Genomic DNA, 18,188 nt, shown 5'->3' with positions numbered 1-18,188 from the left:
GGACACTCTGTTGCTATCGGAGACGCTTCGTTAGCTCGCGTGCGATGTTCACTTAAATCAATGGGGATTAAAATGTATAAACGAAAGTGACAGGGAACAATACGAGCACTGGAAGAAAAAAAAACTTACGAATAATCTGAAACGGTAGGCGGAAAGTGTATGTCATTTACAGTATACCGAATATGATGTAAGAGAACGTCAAGAAAGTGTGTTTTGATTTATGGTGTTGAGTGTCGGTTTGATTGTGTGTCTAAAGTTTTGTTGTTTTGTTGCTCTGATAAACTTTCTTAGATGTATTAGGGGAATAGCTTCGCACGGTACACATGCCTATTTTTGTCTGATCAAGCGCTACACAATTAATAGTTAATCGATTTAATTTATCGTTTTCCGAATTGAGTATTTATGTGATAATACTTATTTTCCATTAGATTATTAATACTAAAGATAACTTTGTCTAAAATAGGGAATATTCATTTAACATAGATGATTGTCTTAGCAATACATGTATTACAATATATAAGAAATGTATGTCTATATTCCTTTTCTGCGCTTTTATTTGCAATTTTCTGAATTTGTTAAATGGTTAATTGCTTGACGTTTTCATACATAAACACGTGTGCTTGGTATCTACTACATAAACACGTGTGTTCGGTATATTCTGATTGTGTGAAATTATTATTCTTTTAGTCTTTTACAAATCTTTAAAATTATTCATCAAGAGCAAGAACATTTTGCAATTAAACACTAGGTACAGGACTTAATGAAAAGAAATAGACAAAACATTATCCGGAATATTTCGTCAATCAGAATACATCTACATGTTATACTATGGATAAAACAAAATATGTTTGTTATTATTTATGAACACGTATGGTAGGAACAATGGTTTTCAGTCAAATCATTGATGAAATAAACAGTTTTTATCACATTAATTTATTGTATTCTTTTAATTAGGCGAGCTTTAGAAATCTAAATAAAAATTAAAGTCTTCTCCTGTTTTATTCCACCGTATAGTTGAAAGTATATATATACTTTTTATTCATTTATGTACTACAAAATATTTCAGTACAGAATAAATACCATTTGATCTTCTAATAACATCATTCAAATATGAAATTGCGCTTTACATGTGTATTTGTTGTTTAAATTTGTGTATAGCTGCAGTATATACAAACGTCACAGATAATTCGGCTTGAAGCTACGTAGTCTTCCAAATAAATATTCATCAAGTAAGATTGTCACAAGCTTTGCAAGACATCGTTTCAAACGTAAGCTAGAATAACAGGGGTCCGACTTTACATGCAGAAAACATACGCATACAACGGACATCAACATTCGCGCTACGAGGTTGTTGTTTCGTGTATAGGTCTTCAATGCGGTAAAACTATAGCATACACTAAAGATCCCTGTGGTTAATTTTTGTAAATACATAATCTGATCCTTAGCTCGTGACCAGTTTTAACCAAGGGGCATGATTTGAACAAACTTAAAGGACTACCATACTATTTTACTCCCCGAATTTCAGACAACTTACTCTTACGGTTTAAGCAAACATTATCATACAAAGTTTCAATTGTTTAGGTGATCTACAAATGTAGCGAAACTGGACTGTTTAAAAAATGTCTATGCCTCCCCCCCACCCGATCGTTTGGAACGTTTACTGACGACACACGGCACATAAAAGGCGGACTTGTGGATTGCGTAGTTGAACATCACAGTTTATAACGTGTGTTAATAGATCAAGCATGTACATATTCTCGCTTAAACAGCCTTCGTAAAATGAATTAACCACTAATGCGGAAATATTGCCGTCCATGCCACAATCAAATATAATTCAATCTTATTAAGGAAGTGATTAGTATTTACTATTTGAGGAGCAAATTGCGTTAAATCTGGAATGCATCGTATTTGTGTGCCTTTCAGGACGATGAATACACAATGATTAATTATTGGCTGCCTTGACTGTATGAAAGATTATTTAATGGTCCCGCTTTCATACCGTGAAAGCAGCCAAAACAAGACATTGAAATATAATTCGTTATATCTACATTTTATGAATGAATTTTAAGTTTAAAATCAAACACGATTTCAATCTAAACAGAATGCCCTGAATACAAGTGAACTAACTCATCTTTTGTCATAAATGCTGTGTTTCCTGTTAGTTGGTATATCAGTTTCTGGTAGTCTGTTAAAAACTAGTTTATAATGTACAAGTATTCAATATCACATGCTTATACTTGTACCGGATCTGAGATATGTATGCATCGTTAATGCAAGTTTTTCTAGTGTGTACTTCATTGAAGTTTACATAAGAATTTCGACAGTTAGGCTTTTTTGAAGCATTGGGTGTTCCAAACAGGTACGCAATGATAAGTTAATTATTTTAAAATATTATTTTGTCTCAAAGCGTTGTATCTGGGAAATAACTCAAATATGTGTCAGTAAACATTTCTCAACATAATGCTGACACGAAAACTTCTAAGATATGCACATTAATAAAGATTTTAAGGGAGAATATATCTTCCAATTTAAATACAATTGACAAAGTTATATTGATGTCATTGCAGTTTTATTGACATATATGATGTTACGTAGCATTTTAAAATAATCATTGAAATACCGATTGAAGGTATAGGAGACAGTTATACATGTATTGACAACAGTACGTTTACCGTAGTTTACTAGACTGAAACACTTGATTCTGCCTTTAGTATTGATACATGAAACCATGGGACATGCACTTCAATATCCAACGATCCAACTTAATATTGATACATTAATCAATGGGACATGTACTTCAATATCCAACGATCCAACTTAATATTGATACATAAAACCATAGGACATGTACTTCAATATCCAACGATCCAACTTAATATTGATACATAAAACCATGGGACATGTAGTAAATACATAAAGGAGTTTGCTGCTGTTCTACAGGAAATATATTTGCATTTGAACAAATCTTTCGTTTAGTATTTCAGAGTGAGACGCTTTGATTCGTTGCGGTATTAGTACGTTTAAGGTTGTTCACGACGATTTTGCACATATCATATACACACAAATTCAAAACTCTGCTGTACTAACAAGAGCGATACTTAATTAGTCAAGACGGTCCTTAATTTATGACAAGGAACCAATCGCAAAACAACAAGGAACACAAGTTATTCAATTTCATCTTGAGTATAACTACCAAGGTATATTTTTACCAATCACGCAGAAAATGATAATAGTGCAGTAAATTTGTATATAAGAACATCAATGTTTCCGCCGTTTAATTGACAAGAAGGAACATTATCACAACTGCAATTGCTTATGTGCGCGTTTACACGCATGCTTGTTAGCGAAAAGTCATTTCTTAAATTACTAGGAATTGTTTATAATGTAATAATTTATTCGCTGTGTTATTAATAGATATGTATATAATGTTTCAGCCCGAGAACAAAAATGCTATACCTTCAAGCAATTTAGCAAGATTTGCTAATCAAACACATATAATACAAAATGTAGTCAAATTGTTTGTCATGATTTAACTATTTTACAATTCAGTAATCAATGTTTGATGAATATTGGTGACTTGTAACTTTAGTTTAAACAATAATAGCTTTCTTTGGTGATTGACTTTGATGACAGTGTGACATTACATGCATCAAGGCCGAATTAATAAAAATAAGTTTGACATTAAACAATAGCCCTATTTACGGTTGTAAAAACAAATATATAAATTTTGTCCATTTTAAAGTTTAATATTGTATCTTTAAGCATGTACTTAAGGTTTTAAACAATTTTACATTTATGTTGCATAAATGTTTGATTTTAAACAAAGTTTTTTGGAGTAAATTCATACTCAATGTGTCATGTATATTGATCAATGATATTTAATCCAACAAGGCATCAAAAACACTACAAATAATTGTACAAATAAGTCGCATACATTTAAATGACAGGGGATGACAAATATCACGGAGACCATGTTTGTAATACACAGACACTTAATGACAATCAAAAAAGAAAATCAAATGTTCAACAAATATATTCAGAATGATGTTGAGACAGAGTGTCAATGCATGTCATCAGTTATTCAGATTAAACGTCGTAGACATATAGTTTTTTTTAAACAATATACATAGGTAAATATCAATACTAAAATAAGCGCAAGAAAAACTTTTTTATTCAAGTTTATTGTGCATATTAAAAAAAATAACCTAGCTATGTGTGCTTTGAACAACAAGTAATGCACATGTGACACCAAAGATCTATAATGAGCGTGATAAATTGATATAACCTGATTTTTTTTTAAATACCTTTAGCCAAAATTCAGACAGTAGCATTCCTAAGGTGGTTTGCCGTGTAACAACCAAATGGTACATATGATTTAATTCTCAGTTTCCATTACTGGATTTGACGTTGTTTCGTTGTTGTTTTGTTTTGTGTGATGATTGTTTTTCGAATAAAATTTGATATACCTATAATATATACAAACTTTAGCTTTTCAATATATGAAACTAGATTGACCTTGTTTTAAGCGAAAGATCATCTGTATTGCATAGACAAGGCGGCTACTCTGCTTCTATTAAACATATCTTTCAAATAAACCACTGACACATTAACAGTTACATGGGAAATAAACCTCTCCATTGAGAATCTAAACCTTTCAAACAAGTTGCCATTTTATTTACTATTATCTCATTTATATGACACGTAAATAATTCAATAATAACAGTTCATAGCTCTTCCGTCGAAGAAATGTTAATATTTTTAAATATACAAAATGTAGCTTTTGAACAATGCCGCTCAAATGTAAATACATTTACCCTTGTTTTAAATGAACATGAGTGTGAATTTGTTTTTGCTTTTAAGAATAGTTAAGATTAAACAATTATTTTTTCAATCTCTAAAACTACCGGTAAAGTTAACATTAAGTAAATCTAAAGCTAGATTTTATAATTAAATGAAGCGTTCGTGTTATTTGGATTATTATAACATCGATATTTAATACTAGTTTATTTTATTTCCATGTGATCGTAACAAAACATGTGGTCACCAAATGAATTTTATTCGGTTTAACTGATTGTTGCTTTACACTTAGGTGGGCCACCATGAGTTATTAATGTACCAGTTTATGGCATGTTACGCTTTGATCTATTATTACAGTGAGCGTTGGTAGTGTAATTTACAGATAATCAATCATTTATGTATATGTTTGCGTAATTCAATGTCAAAGTATATTGCTTGTTTGAATTCACAATTTTATAAAGGATAAATTACCAGTTGAATATATTTGAAGCGATGTGTCTATACACGTACAGAAAAAAATGGACGTATAAAATGCTGATAAAAGTATGAAAAAAAAGAATGTTCTATTCACGAATATCAATCCACTGGCTGTAAGTAAGTAAGTTAATTGTTTACTACAACCTGATAAACCCTTACCGTACAAGTAACCAAGTAGGGCAATGAACAAGGAAAATAAACAAAGAGCAATACGAGAGAGAAAACTTAAACTTACACAATGTAAAATATAATCAAATAATTGTACATACTTTGCTTTTTAATCGTACAGCTGTGCGATATTGTTGTAAAATAGATTGTTAAGAAGCTTATAAATTATAAAGAAGAATCACTATAATAAACGTGACGTCAAAGAACAATTGTATATGTCTATTTTCATCGTTCGGATCAAACGCAAATATAATACATTTGTGGTATTCGTAGCAAAGACGTTTATATACTAGAAATGCATCACTTTCCATTGCATTTTCCTGATGCCATTACATGTGTCCCCAGCACTTTGCCAAGAACCATTAAAGCGTTCAAAGATACACGTTATTGTCTTAATGGCACTTGAATGTATACGTAAGACAAAGTACGTTCGATGTACTTTAAATAGCGTCTAGATAGGTTAATACTGTTAAGGTTATGACAGATACAGTAACATTTACATAAATCTGTAGCAAGTTTTGGTCTATTGAAATCGTTGTTATTGTTAGAAAATGCAATTTTCTTGTCTGGCAAATTCTTTTGGAATAAAAATCCGACAAGCGCAATATCATTTTTTTAACTGTTTATGACGTGAAACGACTACGAAACATGTTCTTTAATATGACTAAGAAGAGAAGACTAGTTTAAAGTGTGCGCACTTTATTCGCAAAAGTGCAAAATGGTTCTGTATTTATTGTCATGTCATTTAAAACAAATGTTCTTGATATCCCATATTTTAATATTAATTGACAACACTAATTCTAAACATCTTTTGTAATTGAAAATATATTTTAAGTTACTTACAGTTGCGGTAGTTTGTATCTATATATGCTCTTATACATACATAAAAATGTACCTCGTACACTTAAAATTCAAATAATACAGTGAAATAAAACAAATATATCACTTGAATGACCATTAAACCCATTTAATCAAAAGTTGTATGCATGAAAGAATGACTGAGTTGTAACTTCATGAGTGCGAGAAAATGAAATAAAATGTTCCCTTGATTAAACATGTATTTTACCTATGATGATATATACAAACTGAATATAATATGCATACTGTTTCGTTTATGCGATATCACTTTAATGCTGTCGGTTGAAACGATCGGTTGATTCCGGTATACACAGTTATTTACTAAATAACGCAAATCAAATGGTATATGGCCTAGAAGCACTCTTCTACAGGATTTAATGACCCTAATCAGGTTGAAAAAACCCATGATCAAAGGGTCACCAGATAAGCGAAAACAGTGCACAAATCTGATAAAATAGCGCTGAAAAATATTTTGTCCAAAAATGATATGATATTGATAACGGACGAAAACACGTACTCTGAAAATTGGGTGTCACGAAAAATATTTATTAATTATTAAAAGCTCGTATATTAAGTTAACCGTGATTTTTAATTAGTTATAAGACATCGTTCTGGTGTTGGTTTTGGACGACAACATGGTATTGCTAATAACGTTGTAATAATTCAAATGTTGAGGATACGATTTGAATTTAATTTTGTTTTCTAGTTGTAATGTGGATGCCTTTTTGAGTTAACGGATGTCCGCTAACTGATCAAGTTTATGGTAGCATATATCATTGAAAACCAACTACTGAGAATAAAAGTTCGAACAAGATATGCCACTTGTTACAAATATAATACAGTTATATAATCAAAATAATTAAACTGGTTTAATATTCAATTTTATAATACTGCAAACTAGTGATATACGTTTCATTTATTGAGACTGTTAATATTTACTATCTATCTAACCTATTAAGTTGTCCCCTAAGTATCCCGTCACACCATAAACACTTGTTGTTGTTTTGTTGTTGTTGATGTTGAAACCTTTGAAGTGAATCATCAAACAGTATGACTCATGTTAACATGTATGTGCGTCATGTATTTATATTCATAAATATTCTAAATAACTGCATAGTTTAAAATGCAACACAAATCACGGTGTCAGTTATGTGTACTTTCAGTCAAGTGTTTCGTTTAGCAGATATGTCTTAGACAGGCAAGCAGAGTATGCTAGCACCATCTGAACTAGCCTTAAACCTCCCGATCCCAATACATCGTTGCCAAAACGTATTTGCTAGTTATGAGTTATTAGTTAGATAAGGAGGGACAATTATGAATCATATCCTGTATGAGTTGAATGGAGTTTAGCCGCATACAGCAGTTAAGCTTGAAACTTTACAAATGATAAAAATATAAAATTATGGTATTACACGTTCACTGCACCTTCTTTCAATCTATTTAAAATGTGCATATATATTTATATTTCGCTATGTTGTCGAGCCAAATCACTATCGAGAATATTCACTCTACTTGATTGAAACCAACCGTATGGCTGCTTTAATGAATTCAATTAGTTACCCTTTTGCGAAATCTGTATCAAGCGCCTTAATTTGCTCTCAACGATATGTTATTTCCTGAACTAACCTCTAAAATTGGAACTGTGAAAAGTGAAGTCCTAAAGCTTAATCAATAATGTATACAATTGGCACTTCATCTTAAAACGCAATTTTCATGTTCTCATCGTCAATTAGAGAGACACGAATGCGTGGAAACGACTGCGCAAGCTGATTTTCATCTATATTATTCTTTTTAACATCCCAACAAGTTATTTTCGAGCATTAAATCCTTTGACCTTTATATAAGATTTTAGAACTATGTATTCGCTCGGCCACGTTTGAAGTTTTATAATTTCGATTTTCAGTGTTCTGTTGCTCAATTTTACTAATATTTTTGGATATAAGAATAAGTGTAGGCGTTCTTGAGTTATTGACGTCATAGTAACAGAAAAGATGCCCGGATATATTATTTTTTAAACCTCCAATTATTTTGAGAGTGAGTCGCATACTGTTCTTGCAGTTTTAAACAAATATTGTAATATGGGACAATTGCTAACTGTAACGCACCAACACAGATACAAGCATGGATGACATCTTAATCTGGGAAGAATTTCCAACAAGCACATAGATTGTCGATGTTTTAGTATAAGAGGTTTTTTGGTTGTAAATAAAACGACAATGCTCAATAAAAGGCTAAAGTAAACTTTGACACACATTTCATAAAACGATGGGTGAAAGATCATCTATTCGTGACATCTTGCAGTTTCCTTTTTTGTAAACAACGTATGAGGATTAGAACCATCCACAAGAAGGCGGGCGAATTATCAAAGCATAAAGTGCAGAATGTACCAGCAAATACATAAACATAATTGTTTTAATAATAAAATAAACGAGGCTCTAACGGTCGGGTGAACACTCAAACCAGTTTAAATGTAGATGACATGTGTATGGCCCGGTATCTATAGACTGGTAATAAAATAATAAAATACAGTTTCCATTTTGAATGAAGATTTGTTTATAACATCCACCAGACTAGTGTTCACTGGTAATATTATCGTCTATTTGCCGTAAGAAAACAAGATGTGTTTGTGAAACACCATGTCCCCCCCATATATTTTACCGTTGGCCTTGAAGGATGACCTTGACCTTTCACCACTCAAAATGTGCAGCTCAATGAGAAACACATGCATGCCAAATATGAAGCTGCTATCTTAAATATTGCAAAAAAATATGGCAAATTTTAAAGTTTAACGGTTTGACCCATATAGTTGACCTTTGACCTTGTAGGATGACCTTGAACTTGACCTTTTACCACTAAAAATGTGCAAATTCATGAGATACACATGCATGCCAAATATGAAGTTGCTATCTTCAAAATTGCATAAGTTATCCCAAATGTTAAAAATTGACGCAAACAAACCAACAAACAAACCAACAGACAGGGCAAAAACAATATGTCCCACAGTATAGACTGGGGGACATAAAATGCATTATTTTGTACACTGCGTATTACTGTAACAGCAATCTAACCACTTTTATTTGAGCAGAAATGATAGGTTATGCATATTTCCCCTATCCTTTAAAATATTATTACCAAGTTTCAAAATCATATTCTGTGTACTTTTAAAGGCTGTGATTTTTTAACAGATGGAGGGGAGAACGGAGGACGGGATTTACATAAAGCCGAATGGAAACAACTAGACACATAATTATACCAACTTTCATGATGAGATCTTTAGTAGTTGATGAATAAACATAATGTTCAGTTCTGTTCTACAGAAAACGCATTAACAACTTTAATTGCATTCCTATTTCGTGAGTTCTTGGATCTAATGTTTTTTAATAGTTACGGTTTGATCTTTTAACCTAGTGTTCTCATTGTATTAATAACACGTTCTGAGTTAAGAATGATTCTTTTTCTAGTGTTTGTGTGTCAGATGTGGATAACAAGTAGTGTGAAGTGATAATAATTAAATAATCAAAAAATTATGAAACAAATCAATTTCAAATGCCCTTTCGATGACACAAATAATACTACAAAACCTTGTTTTTTTTCCTTTTTCACGTACATCTACATACAGGTTTGATGTACGTATATTTGTACTTTCATAAAGTCATTAGTTTGTCTTAAAAAACTGCGTATCAATCTTTGATTAATAATACCCAGCTTTAAGCTTGTATTCGATTATTTTTGTATTGAAATAACATTTTTCAAAAAGTTCACATAATGTCTTGCAAGTTAATCATTCACAATAAATCTGACAACACCATTTGTAGGAAGCCAGCAGTATGGCTCAATTAGTTACATGCATATGCGAACTATATAAGGCGTCTAAATTTATTGTCAAAGATAAAGCCATTCCTGTACTAGATTATCAAATTGGAAATCCTAAAGCTCATTGAAATGTTACGTTATCTTATTTCTAAATCTGAAATGCAACTCAACTACACCTTTGTCTTAAAACTTGATAGTTTTGCCATCCCACTTTGTTGGGTTAATTAATTGACGCCTATGTCCGTTATTTGTAAATGTTATTTGTAAACTACATGTTGCGCCATCACAACATACCGTATATACCGTCGGTTGTTTGCAGCCCATTTTTTATCGTTTATAGCAACGTTACTTTCTCCATGTGCATATCCTATTATGTTTATATACAATTTTGGTAGGTTTACCCGAAACGCCATTCACACAAGAACTTACTTTCTCGTTTTATATTTCATATTTTTATTATTAAATGCTGTATTGATTACTGGGCAATTAAAACTAATGTGATTTAATCAAAACTAATCTCTCGGTTTTCCTTCATGCCATACAAGTTCGACTGATCATTAAGATGTTTAACCAGCGATAATACATACAACTATTTTCATGAGAACAATTCTTCTTAATTAGTCTTTCCAGAACTTCATGATCTATTTTTTATTAATGCGTACACAATTATATTTTATTTCATATAGAATAACATCCATGTGTGTTTTTTTCAGCAAATCATTGACATTTCATCTCATGATGTTTGATAACACATTCTATTTTAAATGTTAAGTACCAGGTTATTTAGTAATTATTGAATGTGATTTTGTTTCGCATCATAAACCGATCTTAATAGACTGCAAGTCGTTCTCATAATTTGCTACTGACATTCGCCTTCATATTATGAGACCAAGACTGCAAAGAGTTTTATATAAGTTTATTATGTTTGTCATTCTGTACAGTTTACTGCAACAGCATGCAACTTAAATGAAGACATAGCAAGGTAAATGTATTAATATTAATTAAAGTAAGTTAAATACACCAATTACCATTAAATGTGCTTGTTTATATGTTTATGTGTATATGTTTCTCTCAAAACCACTTATTCACGGAATGTTTTCGCCATTTTTTACCTAAACTGCGCGTTAAAATGCCCTTTTTCAAATTAATGCGCCATGCCCCTTTTCCCTCCTGGGAAAAAACACTAATAACAATTATGTATGTAACGCCTACATAAGAGACAACTTGTCAAGAAAACTTGAATTTTATAATTACAAATATTTTACGTATGTAACGCATACGATCAACATAAGAATACACACACACAAAAAACAAATTCATTGAACGCATTTTAATAGAAATATTACAATCCAAATAGCCGTATCATGCTCAATAAATGTAGATATGTTACGTCTAAGATCAATTTAGATTATTTATTTCGTACGAAGTTTTTCCATTATACGAAATATATCAAACTAACAAATTTAAGTGGAATTGATTTTTTTCTCCATTAAATATTTAACCTTACACACGCTACACATTTTAAGAAAGTTTTCAGGCGTGTTTAGTTTAGGAAAATTAATCATTAATTCATCGAAATTGAAATGTATACCATCTTACATGTAACGCATTTGACACGCATACTTTTTATGTAGCAGAAGTATTTGTGAACCATCTTATGTAAATAAATACTTTAATGTGGGCATTGAATTCGATGTTTATTAATATAATAGGACAAATTGAAGGCTCAATGTTACCAATATCTTAAGTTAGTTCAATGTTTTGTGTAAGTACTTATCTTTTTTTTTTGCACCGTAACATGCATTTAATCGTACATTGACATAAAGCGCAACGTGAATATGCATGTAATGAATATGTAAATGATGGTATTATTTTAATATGTTGTCATGACACTTAAATAAACTGACTTTTACCTATCTCTCTATACCTATAAGTTGAAATTATCTTTATGCCCTGAGTAGTTTGTAATATGTGACATCAAATCAAAAGTTTCATTGAGCATATGCAGAGTCATCAAGAAGAATAGAAGTTTCGTCGGCAAATTGTAACAATTTGTATTCTTTGTCATTAATTTTAATTCCCTTAATCTTAGTATTTAACCTTTCTTTAATGAGCATTATTTCAGCGCAAAGTATTAAAATATTTATTCAGGAAGTCCAGTATCCTTGTTCTGTTATTCAGACTCGCTTTAAATGTATAACTTTCTAGTGTTTGTTATAACAATGGTACATTTTCCTCGGCATTACCCTTTCTGTACTGTATACTTGTGAACCTCATATAAAGTCGTCTTTGTTCTTAACTCTACGGATTTAATGATACAAGCAAAATAATTAGTTATATAATGGTGTCTGTCAAAAGCCAAGCTGTGAAAGTTTCTAAATAAATTAATGACTTATGGTCATACATTTCCTTATATAGATTTGATTATGTCTATGCTCTCAGCAGATCTTAAAATGCAATCTAAGATATTATTTTTTATCCAATGATCGGACTCGCATTAACATGATATAATAGATAAAAAAGGTTACTGCCCTGCCGTGTGGTAATATGCCACGAGGTACTTGGACAAAATTGGTGTTATACTACAGAATGATAGGGGAACAAACGCAGGCTGTTTTTCTATGTAGCACGACTCTACGACACCGTTAATAAAACATAATAAGTAATCCCTACATATCTCGGTTATTACGGGAACGTGTTTGTTTAACTACAGATGTCTTACTAATAATTACATTCTGAGTACGTGAACTTAATATTTGCAAAATAAAGCTGTTTTTGGCTCTTCATCGATACCGAATTCACTTTGATATTACAAATCTAAACAGAAACGTTGGTATTACCCAACTGTGAACATGTGATTATCCCCCGCCAGAGGCGGAGGGATATTGTTTTGGCGTTGTCCGTCCGTCCGTCCGGCCGGCTGTCCGTCCGTCCGTCCGGCACTTTTGTGTCCGGAGCCATATCTTGGAAGTGCTTTGGCGGATTTCATTGAAACTTCGTTTGAGTATATATATATGCATAAGAGGATGATGCACGTCAAATGGCATTGTACACCATCTGTTAAAACAGAGTTATGGCCCTTTGTATTTTGAAAAAATGCTTTTTACTATAGGCACTTTTGTGTCCGGAGCCATATCTTGGAAGTGCTTTGGCGGATTTCATTGAAACTTGGTATGAGTATATATATATATATATATATATATATATATATATATATATATATATATATATATATATATATATATATATATATATATATATATATATATATATATATATATATATATATATATATATATATATAAGAGGATGGTGCACGCCAAATGGCATTGTACACCATCTGTTAAAAACAGAGTTATGGCCCTTTGTATCTTGAAAAAATGCTTTTTACTATAGGCACTTTTGTGTCCGGATCCATATCATCGAAGTGCTTTGGCGGAATTTATTGAAACTTGGTATGAGTATATGTATGCATAAAGGATGATGCACGCCAAATGGCATTGTATACAATCTGTTTAAAACAGAGTTATGGCCATTTGTATCTTAAAAAAATGCTTTTTACTATAGGCACTTTTGTGTCCGGAGCCATATCTTGGAAGTGCTTTGGCGGATTTCATTGAAACTTGGTATGAGTATATATCCCGCGCCAGAGGCGGATGGATATTGTTTTGGCGTTGTCTGGCTGTCCGTCCGGCTATCCGTCCGTCTGTCACTTTTGTGTCCGGAGCCATATCTTGGAAGTGCTTTGGCGTATTTCATTGAAACTTCGTATGAGTATGTATATGGATAAGAGGATAATGCACGCCAAATGGCATTGTACACCATCTGTTAATAACGGAGTTATGGCCCTTTGTATCTTGAAAATATGCTTGCTTGAGTGTCAAATATAATACTCTTGTGTCCAGAAGCATATAGGAGGGGGATATCAATTCAACGAATTTGCTTGTTTTTCATAGTTTTTACAGTTCAGACAAAATTATATGAGACTGGATAAATTGTTTTTGTTGTTTGTGTGCACTATTTCTTCTGAACTTTTGTGAGATTTTTTATTTTTATCACATTTTTACTCATTTAAAAGAAATCGCAATGTCCTATATAAACTCGTGTTGTATTTTGAATGGTTGGAGTAAACACAAATTTTTACGTTCGCACTGCTGTTATAATTCTGAAGAGTGGTTTATGATTAAAGAAAGGTACCTACTTCAAATAATATTTCAACTATTATTGGGTTTAATAACTAACACACGAGTAATTAAAGATAGTACATACAGCTGGACCATGCTCTAACATTGTTGCGTGCAAATTGGTCATTGTCTGATCGTTTTAAGTCTTGAAGTACGTCTATGGCAATGGCAAAACATAACTGTCAATATGCAATCGTTTGTTTCATTGTAATTGCAATAAGATGTATTATAACTTCAATGTATACAATGTGCTTAAATTGGACAAAATTAACATCGAGCGAATGTTTATTAAACTATAAAAAAAAACACACCAAACAGCATTTCCAAACATACCATTGAACAAAGAAAACAGATATAATAAACAAACATAATTATTTTATAATGACCAGGAAAAACTTTGTCATTTAAACTATGCTTATGTAACATTATGAATGGCGGCCATTTTGCGTCAAACAGTGAAATCATACGATATTTGGCTGCTTGCTAAGAAAGTTAAGATCGATTATTAGAACACATATTGTGCCATACGAAATGAAATTGGTTTTAAAGCACTGCAAGTATTGAAACGTCTCTAATAATCTTGAAATCCCCGCTTGCATGCCTCACCGTGACTGTACATGCATTTATTGTCTACGTGTTGAGGCACTGAATTAGTGTATGAAAGATAATTAAGTTAAGTCTAAATTTAATGCATCGAAAATATGATGACCTATAAGTATTTTCTAAGCAGAAGCATTCGAATTCGATGACGTTTTTGTTTTATAAGACTGGTTACTCGCCTAGTTTAATTTACAAAATGGTCGTAAATCTGGGACAGTTGGGAATATAGCGCGTGTTGAATAAAGTTAATGTCCTCCCTTGAGGCACCTCATGGTGTACAAGACATTTTTCTGTAATATTTTCCAATTTAAATTACAGGAAAGATTGTGTACAAACATTAACGTAGATACACATTTCCATCATTGAATGGGAGCGTGAAATGTGTACGAAATTAATTGAGAAAATATGACGTATGAATATATAACTCAAGAAATATTATCAGTCGATACATTCTAATAAGGACCCGCTAGACTTACTTATAGGCAAATAAAATATCCAATACATGACAACATATTCCTCATAACGTAAAGTCTAACCATTATTTACGCTTGGTTCATCGCCTGGGAACAATATAGCATCATAGCATGGTCGTTTAAATTAAAATGCAACATGCTTAAATTCGATTTAATTGCAATGCAATTGATCTTTCTTTTAATACGCACCAGTACAACTTAATAAACAACTTTCTGAGGAACGAGAATAAATACGGTAAACCAATTATCAACTTAATTCCTTCATTTTTACAAGATTTCGAGACAAAGCATCATTTAGTGAAAACAGATTTTGACGAATTGAAAAATGTAAACGATTGAAATATGATGCAAAATTAAAAAAAAACGTAATCCTCAATTAAAGTGGTTTGCGTGCTCGTATTTTGTCGTGTTTCGGCTTAATTCATCTAAATGCTAATTCTGGTATCGTAGACCGAGCAACAAAATAATGAACGCTTTTAATCTGTGGAACGTTATTGACATAAAGAAAGTGTAACCAAAAGAGACAAATACAAAGCAGGTTCAACAAGAGATCAAATTTAACAAAAACAAAGATCTTAATGCAATTATATCAAAATAAAATCTTTATCAAGGGCATTCAGTTAGTGTTGTTTTAACAGGCATTGATTGATACAATTTTCCGAATTGAACCGGACTCAAATGCGATACAAATACTGATTGTTTAGTTTTCTCAGATGATTAGTGAATACCATACCATCCAGAGAACCATTTAGACGAAATTAAATGCATTCCTGAGACAGTGTTTATCAATTACTTCCACTTGATCTACGTATAAAAAAATTACCCCGGTCTTTTAAGCTCATCTTGCTGATCTGCAAAAACAGCACAATTTTATTTGTGTAATTATTTATTGCTACACAACACATAATAACTCTTCTGCGAGAAATATGGATCATGAATTGACGACAAACCAAAGAAAAACATTTCTTTTTAAAATCAGCTAGTTTTTATATGTAAAAATAATATTTATACTAGTCAACTTATATGAAACACAAATTACTAATGTTGAATGAAAAACGTTTTTTTTTTTCCGCAGCAATTTATAACATCAAAATATGTTTATGCATGATTTGTTTAATGTCACGTGACCTTGGCGCGAACGGTCGCAATTTTCAAGTGGGAAATACAATTTAAAATCGGAAATTGTTATAATTTACTGTGAATAAAACTGGCATAAATTCATGGAGTGTACATGCCTATCAGTGCTATCGATGTTATGTATTATGGGACATAACAAGTAGAGTTAATAGTCGTGTAGCTTCTAAATGTGATTATAGTAAGCATGATAGAACGATTGATTGCATTGATGATAACGATTATAGTCCAGATGAGCCTCTGTACCGGGCCTCACCCTATAATATTGTAAACAATCATGGTGCTAAACTTAATGAACTTTGTTAGGCTACCATTCTTAAGTGTAGATTGCCCGACACAGACAAGTTTACATTTCTATCGCAACAAGACACGTTGTAAATTAATTAGTTGCTCACAAAGGAATGAAATTTGTAGCGAATTTATAGTTTTACGGATGAAGATCTCAACATACATAAGCGACCATACACCAACTAGTTTTTCGATAATGTGCATTTTTATGATCCGGAAGAGATATGTGGAAATTATGTGAAAATAAAATGGGATCTATCTGAACGGGATAAATTCAGAAGTGATATTATTAGTTGACTAACCAAACTTAATAAGTTTGACTGAAGCCATAGTGATAGTCTACAAAACAGGGAGTCTATAAATACACTGCTGAACTCTTTTACAACCATTATGCGTAAAGTAGTCGATCCATTATTTTGAAACCATACCTTACATACGAATGTATAACGATGAAGCGCATGTCAAGAATGCGGACTAGTGCGATAATTAGTGTGTTCAATCTAAAAATATATTTACAAGCTCTGAAACAATTTATTTAGTGCAAAACATAAAAGAGTTGATATTTAATTTGCGAACAAAATCAAAATATAGATCTGCAATAAATAAAAAGTAACAATTATTTTAAAATAAAACACCTTTGCGACTTAGAGAAATTAAAGCATGCTTAACCTAGAGAGGTTTCGAAGCATTTAAAAAATAATGAGGATATAACGAGTAAAAACATTTCTAATGATGATTTTTATAACTTTTTCTCTACACTAAGTAATGATATTTCACAATGTTCAAATGACGAGGCGAATCATTAAGTCGCTCATAGAATTTTAATTATTATGATGTTTCGTTTCCAGAACCAATCACCACTGACGAAAATTTAAATGCCTTTAGGTTTTGAAATCAGGTAAAGCATGTTGCTATGATAATCTGCTAAATGGGTTCTTTATAGAAAGCGTATATATTTAAAGATCTCATGTGTTTGATATATTATTGCGTTATATTAATCTCGGGGTATTTTCCTGATAAGTGAACCAAGGGGGCAATTGTGCCTATACATACAAAGGGGGATACTGAAAATGCTAGTAAACACCGAGATGTAAAACGTGAAAGCTGTTTGTCTACGTTTTTTACCACTGTAATAAACAAGCGGATTGAATCTTTTTCTAACGAAAATAATAGCATTTCGGACGCTCAGTTCTGATTTTGGAAAAGGAGATCAATAATTGAAGCCGTTTTTATACCCTTGACATTAAAAAATATCTGAACCAAAATACACGTCTTTATGTTATCATTGTGGACATGTTTATATGCGATGACTAATTTTATCGGGATGCCCTTTGTCTGAAAATGTTCAAATCCGAAAACTACGGTAAATTGTTAAGAAGCATACGAGATATGTATC

The sequence above is a fragment of the Dreissena polymorpha genome, chromosome 12 (genome assembly GCF_020536995.1).
Source record: "Dreissena polymorpha isolate Duluth1 chromosome 12, UMN_Dpol_1.0, whole genome shotgun sequence".
Classification (NCBI taxonomy): domain Eukaryota; kingdom Metazoa; phylum Mollusca; class Bivalvia; order Myida; family Dreissenidae; genus Dreissena; species Dreissena polymorpha.
Note: the sequence above shows the minus strand (reverse complement) of the source record.